We start from the raw sequence: 10,221 nt of genomic DNA on the forward strand, positions 1-10,221 counted from the left end.
GGTTTTTTTGCAGGATTGTATAGAAAGTGAGTGTGGAATGGCTGATTTCCTGGTAAATGCCGCTTTGTTCATCCTCTGTTCTTTCCTTGTGAAATATTCTCCTTGCATGAGAATTTAGTGCAGAAGACTGCCAAATGAGTAAAGAGCGTGGCCAGGGAAAAAGATGGTCCTATTCCTGCTATATAATGTAGGGATTTAGTCAGATCTCATTTGGAATGCTGTGTCCAGTTCTGGAGACCTCCTTAAAAAAATATATTGTGCAAGTCCAGAGATGAGCAATAAAAAAGATATAAAGTTTGAGGAACAAAACATATGAGGAGAGATTGAAGAAACTGAATATGTACAGCCTGGAGTTGATGTCCACATATCTTAAAGTTGTCGAAGTTGAGAAACACTCTCTAGGTTGACTAATACATTATAGCAAGGGTGAAATGCTCCCGGTTTGGACCAGATCGCCCAATCTGGTAGCGATGGAGGCGGGTGGTTCAGAGAACCAGTAGCAAAAATCCCTGCCCCCCCCATGCCCAGCTGAGCTGCACAATCATCAGAGGTACTTTTTTTTACTTTTAAAAGCATTTTTTCTACAACCTCTTCGGCTGAAAAAATTCTTTTAAAAGTAAAAAAAAAAGCCTCTGATGATCAGGCAGCTCAGCTGGGATCGTCAAAGGCTTTTAAAAGAAAAAAACCCTTTTTTATTTTAAATGCCTCTGATGATCCAGGCTGAGTTGCCTGATCAGCAGAGGCTTTTTAAGAAACTCAGCTTGGATCGTCAGAGGCATTTAAAAGAAAAAAACCTTTTTTTTTCTTTTAAATGCCTCTGACAATCCAAGCTGAGTTGCCTGATCGGCAGAGGCTTTTGAAAACATTTTTTTACAACCTCTTCGCCGAAGCCGCGCCTTCAGAACCGATAGTAACAAATTTTAGATTTCACCACTGCATTATAGTTGTTATAATCATATAACTCTAGCTCCTTACCCTACCGTATCTTCACTTTGTTGTATGTCATCAAGCCAGTGGTGAAATCCAAATTTTTTTACTACTGGTTCTGTGGGCTTGCCTTGGTGGGCGTGGTGTAGCTTGGTGGGTGTGGCTTGGTGGACATGGCAGGAGAAGGATACTGCAAAATCTCCATTCCCTCCCCATTCCAGGGGAAGTATATTGCAAAATCTCCATTCCCACCCCACTCTGGGGCCAGCCAGAGGTGGTATGTGCCAGCTCTCCAAACTACTCAAAATTTCCGCTACTGGTTATCTGAACTGCTCAAAATTTCCACTACCGGTTCTCCAGAACCTGTCAGAACCTGCTGGATTTCACCCCTGCCTCAAGCCCTTTGGAAACTATCCCTGGCTGAAATGTTTGGTGTGGGAAGGGTTCCTACAAATTTTATTTTCTCTGCTTGCGATTGTTTCCCTTTGCAAAATGCCAAATGATTTGAACTTAACTGTGAGATCCAAATTGCACTCAGATTTAAGACTGAGTGATAAAAACAGAGTTTCAGTATTCAGGTCAGGTTATGGGTTGTAGGGAAATTCAGCTCTGGCCTTGAGAAGGGGAAGGAGAAAAAAAATGGTTGTTCAGCTCTGGGTAAGTAGAACGGATGAGAAAGTGAGTCAGTGTAGCACCAGCTTGACTTTATTGTCTTTAAAAAGAAATAATGTAGGCTTTGGATGGTAGATTCCACTACTAAATCTGACAAGAATATAGTAGCATTCCTGGAATCTCTGCCACGGCTTCCCTTGACCTTGTCTACCTCAAAGGGTTGATGTGGCTTTATCTACCTTCTCTGGTGATGTGGGGCCATTTACATTAATATCCTCTGTGTCCCTCAAGGGGTTCACCAGTTTATTTTAATGGGCTACCGTAGCCAAGGCAAGGGCCATCCAGATGCTTATATTATGCACTGGTACAGTGTATTTATGAAGGAATCTATAAAAGAGGATAATGTTTTTTTTTCCCCTTCCTTGTAGGATGTCATGCAGAAGATGTTAACTGTTTTTAAAAGAATATCACATGGTCATAAATTGATATATAAATCGCTAGTAAGTAGACACACACTTAAGGTCTCTCATTTATTCTATGTCTTGTAGGTTATCCTTCTTAGATATGACCAGATCAGCTCTCTTGAGCAGGAATTTATCAGTTCTTAGGAGCATTTCAAGGAGGGCATCCTTTTGAATATTGTTGGAATAGGAGAAAGTCTGGTTTCACAGGTCTTCCCTGTAACTTAGGAGACAGGCTTAAATGAAGATGTCAGGAAACTTTTAGAAGAGCTGCACAATCATGTCTCTTTTAAGGGGGGGGAAAAATCACAAAAAATCACCTTTTTGCTCACAAAAGCAAGTCTCAGATTGCTAATTCATGCATCTTTTAGGCTTTATTACTCCGTTTGTGATTAGAAAAGCATAGCTGCTATCTGGAGAATGAAAGATATAGTTGAAATTGACATATGGTATTGAAGTTATCTGTGATGATATAGTAATCGTTAGTGATAGTTATCCCAAAGGTTCTTTTTCAAGAGGCAACTGGACTTTCTTTGTTTTTTCCTTGAAGACATTTCGTTTCTCATCCAAGAAGTTTCTTCAGATCTGAAGTTCACCTTTGGGACAACCATGATCTGGATGACTGAGAATCTCCATAGACATTTAGTGATAATTATCTTATCAGAATAGAACTGATCCCCTTTGTTTCCTTTGCAGAAGGCATTCATCAAACATGGTCCTCTAGTTGAATTCATAGTAAGTAGCTTTGATGTATCTTCTTCCAGTTCTTTATTGAATTTCTTCTTGCGTCTGAACAAGGATCTTTTTTATTTTCCTTCACTCAGTACTTAGAGCATCTTCAGAGTCCTGAGAGGACAAACCCAGCAAATAACTTGTTTTTACATTTGTTTTTAAGCAGCTTAAAGCAACCAATTGATCCCCTTTGAAGCCAAAAATTTTAAAAAATCATCATCTTCTTCTTTTAATGACCCCATAATCCCTTGTGGAGTGGAGTCTGGGCAACTGAATGGAGTTGAGTATTTACTGACCGGGTTCCCTTCCTGTTGCCAATGCAGAGTTTTCTTCAGCAGAAATATTCTCATTGTGCCCAGAGAAAGAAATATCTGCCTCTACCTAGGATCGAACTCACAGCCTCCTGATTGTGAGGCAAGAACTCCACCTCTAGGCCACCGCACCACTCCCCAAAAAATAATAATAATAAAAAAAATGCACCAGCTAAATTGGACAGAGGTTTTGGGGCTGAGGAAGAAAGAAGAAGATTTTGATCTCAGACATGGATGTCCTTGTATGGAAGAAGGACAAGTGATCACGTGTGCAAGATGTTGTTATGCTGCAATTGTGAGGGGTGTTGGCAACCTGGCATTTCTTTTCTGTGATGACATCTTGGCACTCATCATTTTTGCGTCACAGTTGCGGAAAGACCTACTTTATGTAGCACAGGATGGCCCCTCATTTTCTCACATCTATTTTTTGTAATAGATATGAATTTCCTACAGTTTACTGATATAACTCGGTCATGGAATAAATATCAAGATATGCATAAGAATCTAGATTCACCTATGAAATGAAGACACATACAGGTGAAACTCGAAAAATTAGAATATCGTGCAAAAATTCATTTATTTCAGTAATGCAACTTAAAAGGTGAAACTAATATATGAGATAGACTCATTACATGCAAAGTGAGATAGTTCAAGCCTTGATTTGTCATACTCTTGATGATTATAGCTTACAGCTCATGAAAACCCCAAATTCACAATCTCAGAAAATTAGAATATTGTGAAAAGGTTCCATATTCTAGGCTCAAAGTGTCCCACTCTAATCAGCTAATTAACCCATAACACCTGCAAAGGGTTCCTGAGCCTTTAAATGGTCTCTCAGTCTGGTTCAGTAGGCATCACAATCAAGGGAAAGACTGCTGACCTGACAGTTGTGCAGAAAACCATCACTGACACCATCCATAAGGAGGGAAAGGTAATTGCAAAAGAAGTTGGATGTTCCCAAAGTGCTGTATCAAAGCACATTAATAGAAAGTTATGTGGAAGGGAAAAGTGTGGAAGAAAAAGGTGCACAAGCAGCAGGGATGACCGCAGCCTGGAGAGGATTGTCAGGAAAAGGCCATTCAAAAGTGTTGGGGACTTTCACAAGGAGTAGACAGAGGCTGGAGTCAGTGCATCAAGAGCCACCACACACAGACGGATCCTGGACATGGGCTTCAAATGTCATATTCTTCGTCAAGCCGCTCCTGAACAACAAACAACGTCAGAAGCGTCTTACCTGGGCTAAAGAAAAAAAGAACTGGTCTGTTGCTCAGTGGTCCAAAGTCCTCTTTTCTGATGAGAGCAACTTTTGCATCTCATTTGGAAACCAAGGACCCAGAGTCTGGAGGAAGAATGGAGAGGCCACACTACAAGATGCTTGAAGTCCAGTGTGAAGTTTCCACAGTCTGTGTTGATTTGGGGAGCCATGTCATCTGCTGGTGTTGGTCCACTGTGCTTCATTAAGTCCAGGGTCAATGCAACTGTCTACCAGAAGATTTTGGAGCACTTCATGCTTCCTTCCACAGACAAGCTTTATGGGGATCCTGACTTCATTTTCCAGAAGGACTTGGCACCTTCCCACACTGCCAAAAGTACCAAAACATGGTTCAATGACCATGGGATTACTGTGCTTGATTGGCCAGCAAACTTGCCTGACCTGAACCCCATAGAGAATCTATGGGGCATTGCCAAGAGAAAGAAGAGAGACATGAGACCAAACAATGCAGAAGAGCTGAAGGCTGGTATTGAAGCATCCTGGTCTTCCATAACACCTCAGCAGTGCCACAGGCTGATAGCATCCATGCCACGCTGCATTGAGGCAGTAATTGATGCAAAAGGGGTCCAAACCAAATACTGAGTACATATGCATGTTTATACTTTTCAGAGGTCCGATATTGTTCTATGTACAATCCTTGTTTTATTGATTTCATGTAATATTCTAATTTTCTGAGATTGTGAATTTGGGGTTTTCATGAGCTGTAAACCATAATCATCAAAATTATGACAAATCAAGGCTTGAACTATCTTGCTTTGCATGTAATGAGTCTATCTCATTTATTAGTTTCACCTTTTAAGTTGCATTACTGAAATAAATGAACTTTTGCACAATATTCTAATTTTTCGAGTTTCACCTGTAGTGCATATTCCCAAAAGAATTTTAACCCCAAGAGACATGTATATCAAAGCACCTCTTTTCTCTCAAACCCTATTTTGTGTTCACATATACATTCTGTTAAGGATATTGTTGTGTTAACCAACCAGCAGAGCAGAGAGCACAGGAAAACGGTGCTGAGAGCGATGAATAAAATACATACAAACTGGTTTATCAAAGTTTTTACTTTGTAGTGAAAAACAATCTCATAGTCTTTAATCAATCCAAGTCTTTGCCAGTCAAATCAGTCCAGTGATACAAAAGTCTTCTTACCATACAAAACAGCAGTACGTAATAAATAGCAGCACATTCACGCTGGTAACAGGTCACGATGGTAGCATATCCACCCACAATGATAGCATATCATTGCTAGAGCCTTGGTAGTACAGGGGTTTAAGGCACCCTGTTATTAAGCTGGTTATTAAGACCAGCTGTCTGCAATTACTGCAGGGTTTGAATCTCGCCAAGGCTCAAGGTTGACTCAGCCTTCCATCCTTTCTAAGGTAGGTAAATTGAGGACCCAGTTGTGGGGGCAATAAGCTGACTTTGTATAAATATACAAAAGTATGAAGGCTATTGCTGAGCACATTGTAAGCCGCCCTGAGTCTTCGGAGAAGGGCGGCATATAAATCAAATTAAAAAAAAAAAATATCCACACATGATGGTAGCATATCCACACACAATGATAGCATATGATCAATGACTACATTTCAGCTCCCTTCTTAAATACAGTTACAGCAGAGCTTATCCAATCAGGATACAATGACTCAGCATTACAATGACTCAGCAGTATTAAAACTTTAAGACTTTATTATTAAAGTCATAGAATACATATTCATGTTCAAGTCATAGAACACATATATTGTCCATATAATGCCTGGACAACCTGTTAGGCTTACACCATATCCTAATACATTCAATACAAGCATTTTGATCAGTTGTGAAATTCAATTTTTTTTACTACCGGTTCTGTGGGTGTGGATTGGTTGGCGTGGCAAGGGAAGGATATTGCAAAATCTCCATTCCCACCCCATTCTGGGGCCAGCCAGAGGTGGTATTTGCCGGTTCCCCAAACTACTCAAAATTTCCGCTACCGGTTCTCCAGAACCTACCAGAACCTGCTGAATTTCACCCCTGATTTTGATTCAGGTTTCTCTGTTCATATTGTACTTGTGAGAGGTCTTTGGTGCTCTCTGAGCTTGAGTGTTTTCTTGGTGACATTTCATTACCCAAACTAGGTAACATCATCAGTGTTACCTAGTTTGGGTAATAAAACATCTGCAAGAAAACAACTGAGACCAGAGAGCACCAAAGACCCCTCATTTCAACTCTAAGCTACAAATATTCTCATTCCCCCCCCCATATTGTGGGTTGTGTGAAAGGAAAAGCACTGAAAAGAGAAAGAAAAGAACAAGGGGCCTCACAATACTATTAATTTGTGTTTGTCTGTTTGGTCTCAAATAAGTTGGTGTATGTTTGCTATCTGGAGAATGAACACATTCATTTTTAAGATATATGAGATGGCAGAAACAGCTTGGTTGGAAAAGTCACATATGTTCTCATATGAGAATTGAGTTGATACCCTCTGTTTCCCTTGTAGAATGAACTGAGTGAGGAACATACATTGAAAATTATTGTAAGTAGCTCTTTGATCATCTTTTCTCTTTTCCATGTGAAATATTTTTCTTGCAGGTGATCAAGCAGCACTTTTCAGATTCCTGTTTTGGATTCCACCTCACCAAAATTTAGCAAATAAATACAATGGAGGATAGCTATCTTATTGTATGATGAAATCTATGATACTCATCTCATTCTTCAAAAAAATGTCCACCTCCAACAGTTCCCAAAGTTTGATGGGTGGGGGTGGCTTGAGTGGTAAAAAAAAATAAGAATTTTTAGGGCTCAGGATGACCTAGATCTTTTTAGGAACTTTTTCTGACCAGAAAATGTTCTGGATCTGAGCTGACATTGTTGTAGCAGTTGGAAGGAGGAAGTAGATGTTATTGTGGGATTTCATCAACCCCTTTTTTCTCACATGGCTACATTGAAAATGAAGAAGAATACATCTAGGTGGGAACATAAGTCTTCATATTTAATAATGAATATATTTCACACTAGCTGAATGCCGGTGCTTTGCTACAAAACTATGTGATCGGGTGTGATAAATTGATTAAAGCCTGAACTTTAATTTAGAATGTGTAGCATCAGGGCATGTTAATATAAGGCAACTGGCAGTTTGAGCAGAGGGGGAGGGGGTAAAATGTCCCAGCCCACAGGCTGGATGAGTCACTTGCTGGCTCCACCCACGCCCGGTGTAGCGAAGGGGTAGCATCAGAGCATGTTAATGTAAGGCAACTGGCAGTTGGGACAGAGTTCCTTTCAGGTGGGGAGGGGGAGTAGAACATCTAACTCAGCAATGAAATCCAGCAGGCTCTGACAGGTTCTGGATAACTGGTAGTGGAAATTTTGAGCAGTTCGGAGAACCGGCAGTGGAAATTTTGAGTAGTTCAGAGAACTGGCAAATACCACCTCTGGCTGACCCCTAAGTAGGGTAGGAATGGAGATTTTGCAATATCCTTCCCCCAGGAGTGGGGAGAGAATGGGGATTTTGCAGTATCCTTCCCCTGGAGTGGGGTGGGAATGGAGATTTTGCAGTATTCTTTCCATGCTGTGCCACCAAGCCACAGCCACCAAGTCACACCATGCCCACCAAGCCACACCCACAGAACCAGTAGTAAAAAAAAATTGGATTTCACCACTGGTCCAGCTCCTTAGCATCAGAGCATGTGAATATAATACTGTATATGAAATACTAATGATCTGATGGTCATTTTGAAAAATCCTTTCTTAGCGAGCACCTAGAAGCCAAGAGGAACATACGTGCCAAATTTCAAGTTTGTAGGCTTTACCGTTCTGGAGATTTTGTGATGATGAATGAGTGGTATTTGGGTTATATATACTGTATATAGATTTGAAGTTACTTGGAGGAAGAAGAGGTAGAGAAGGTAGAAGAAAGGGCGGCCATGTGAAGTTAAATTAAAGAAATGATTAAAGGATGTCTTACCTATGCAGGTGTATAATTAAAGTGAACCTAAGTTCAGTCATGAAATGTGAATAAGTAGGGCTAACAGTGTTGTCCCCCAGATGCCATGTCTGTTAAAGCTTCCCTTTTCTAAGCAGTCCTCTTACCTGTTCGTGCATGGATACAACCATTATTCCTCAGATTTCTCATGCATATTTTGGTTCCGTGAATGTTGCAGAAAGTTCAAAAGAGAAAGAAAAGGAAAAAGACGCCTCAGAATACTCTTAATTCAAATTTGGTTTTTTAAAGATTAAATACGCCCTGTTGTGATCAGAAAGGTGTGTTTTCTAAGCGGAGGGAAGCAGCAATTCATGTAAATGATATCCAAGATGGTAGTGATGGCAGGGACAGAGAAGTCCTGGGTGTCTTCACATCAGAATAGAATTAATGTGCTTGTTTCCTTTCTAGAATGCTTTGAATGCAGAAGAAATTGGAAAATTAATAGTAAGTAGCTCTTTCTTCACTTTCTGCCTTTTTGTTGAGTGATATTCTTCTTGCACGCAGTGAAGCCCCCCCCTTCAGTGATTGTACCCCTCCCAGAAAGCATCTCCAGAATCTCCAGAGCATAAACAGAGCATTCAAGACAGAGGTGGTATTCAGCCGGTTCGGACCAGTTCGCCTGAACCGGTAGCGGAAATTGTGGGTGGGCCTGCCCACCCACCCAGATTCTATGGCATTCTACTTAACCATGTTTTTGACATGCGTAGAAGGCCAGGTACATGCGCTGAAGGCCGGGTGCATACTTGGAAGGCAGGCATGTGCATGAACCGGGTGCACATGCACACGAAGCGAGCATGCGCAACGAACCGGTAATAATATCATATGAAACCCACCGCTGATTCAGGGTCAAAACATTGCACCGGCTTACTTTCTGAAACAATTTATCCCTTAAATAAGTGCCAAATTGGGGTGATGTTTCCTCTGGGAATCAGTAGCAAAGGCAAGGCCCAGGTCTCAGCCGTGGGTGTGCCTGTGGAAAAGAGGGGCAAGCCATGCCATGTGCTTGATTGTGTCATCTTGCAGTTGCTGGGATTTGTGTCCCCTGTTGATTTCCTGAAATGCAGCCATGTGACCACAGGGGCAGGGGTGGCCATCAGAACTTTCAAACAGGTCTTCAAACAGGTCTTCGGTCTGATCTAAGCATAGTACATAAAATCATCTGCTACAATGTCCTACCAGCCAATGAATACTTCAGCTTCAACCAAAACAATACAAGAGCACACCATAGATACAAACTCAAGGCAAACCACTCCAAACTCGATTGCAGAAAATACGACTTCAGCAACAGAGTGGTCAACGCCTGGAATGCACTACCTGACTCTGTGGTTTCTTCCCCAAATCCCAAAAACTTTAACCTTAGACTGTCTACTGTAGACTTCACCCCATTCTTAAGAGGTCTTTAAGGGGCGTGCATAAGTGCACCAGCGTGCCTACCGTCCCTGTCCTGATGTTTTCTTTTATTCGTATCCTTTTCATGTATTTATAATTATATTTACACTTGTATCTGTCATAAAATACATGCTTGATGAAATAAATAAATAAATAAAAAACAATACCCCAAGAGAAGTCAAACATAACTTCAAAGGGTCGCTAAGCAAACAGTTGTAAGTGGAGGACTACAAATATGGAATGTAGAGATTTAAAACCAGGTTCCCAAACATCTTGAACCCCAACTGCCCTTTTCTATTAACGGATCTCTTTTGTCAGCAAGCATCTTATCTTTTGAGGGAGAAATTCAATGCAAGCATAATTCCATTGGATTCTCTGTACAGATTTTGGTTGTGTGAAAGTGGAAGAATAATGGAAAGAAAATGAAATGTTTCAGAACACACAATTCATTCATTTGTGCCTTTTTGGCAGGGGTGAAATCCAGCAGGTTCTGGAGAACCGGTAATGGAAATTTTGAATAGTTCAGAGAACCAGCAAATGCCACCTCTGGCTGGCCCC

The sequence above is a fragment of the Pituophis catenifer genome, unplaced genomic scaffold (assembly GCF_029215685.1).
Source record: "Pituophis catenifer annectens isolate HBS135680 unplaced genomic scaffold, rPitCat1.0.hap2 SCAF_2, whole genome shotgun sequence".
NCBI lineage: Eukaryota > Metazoa > Chordata > Lepidosauria > Squamata > Colubridae > Pituophis > Pituophis catenifer.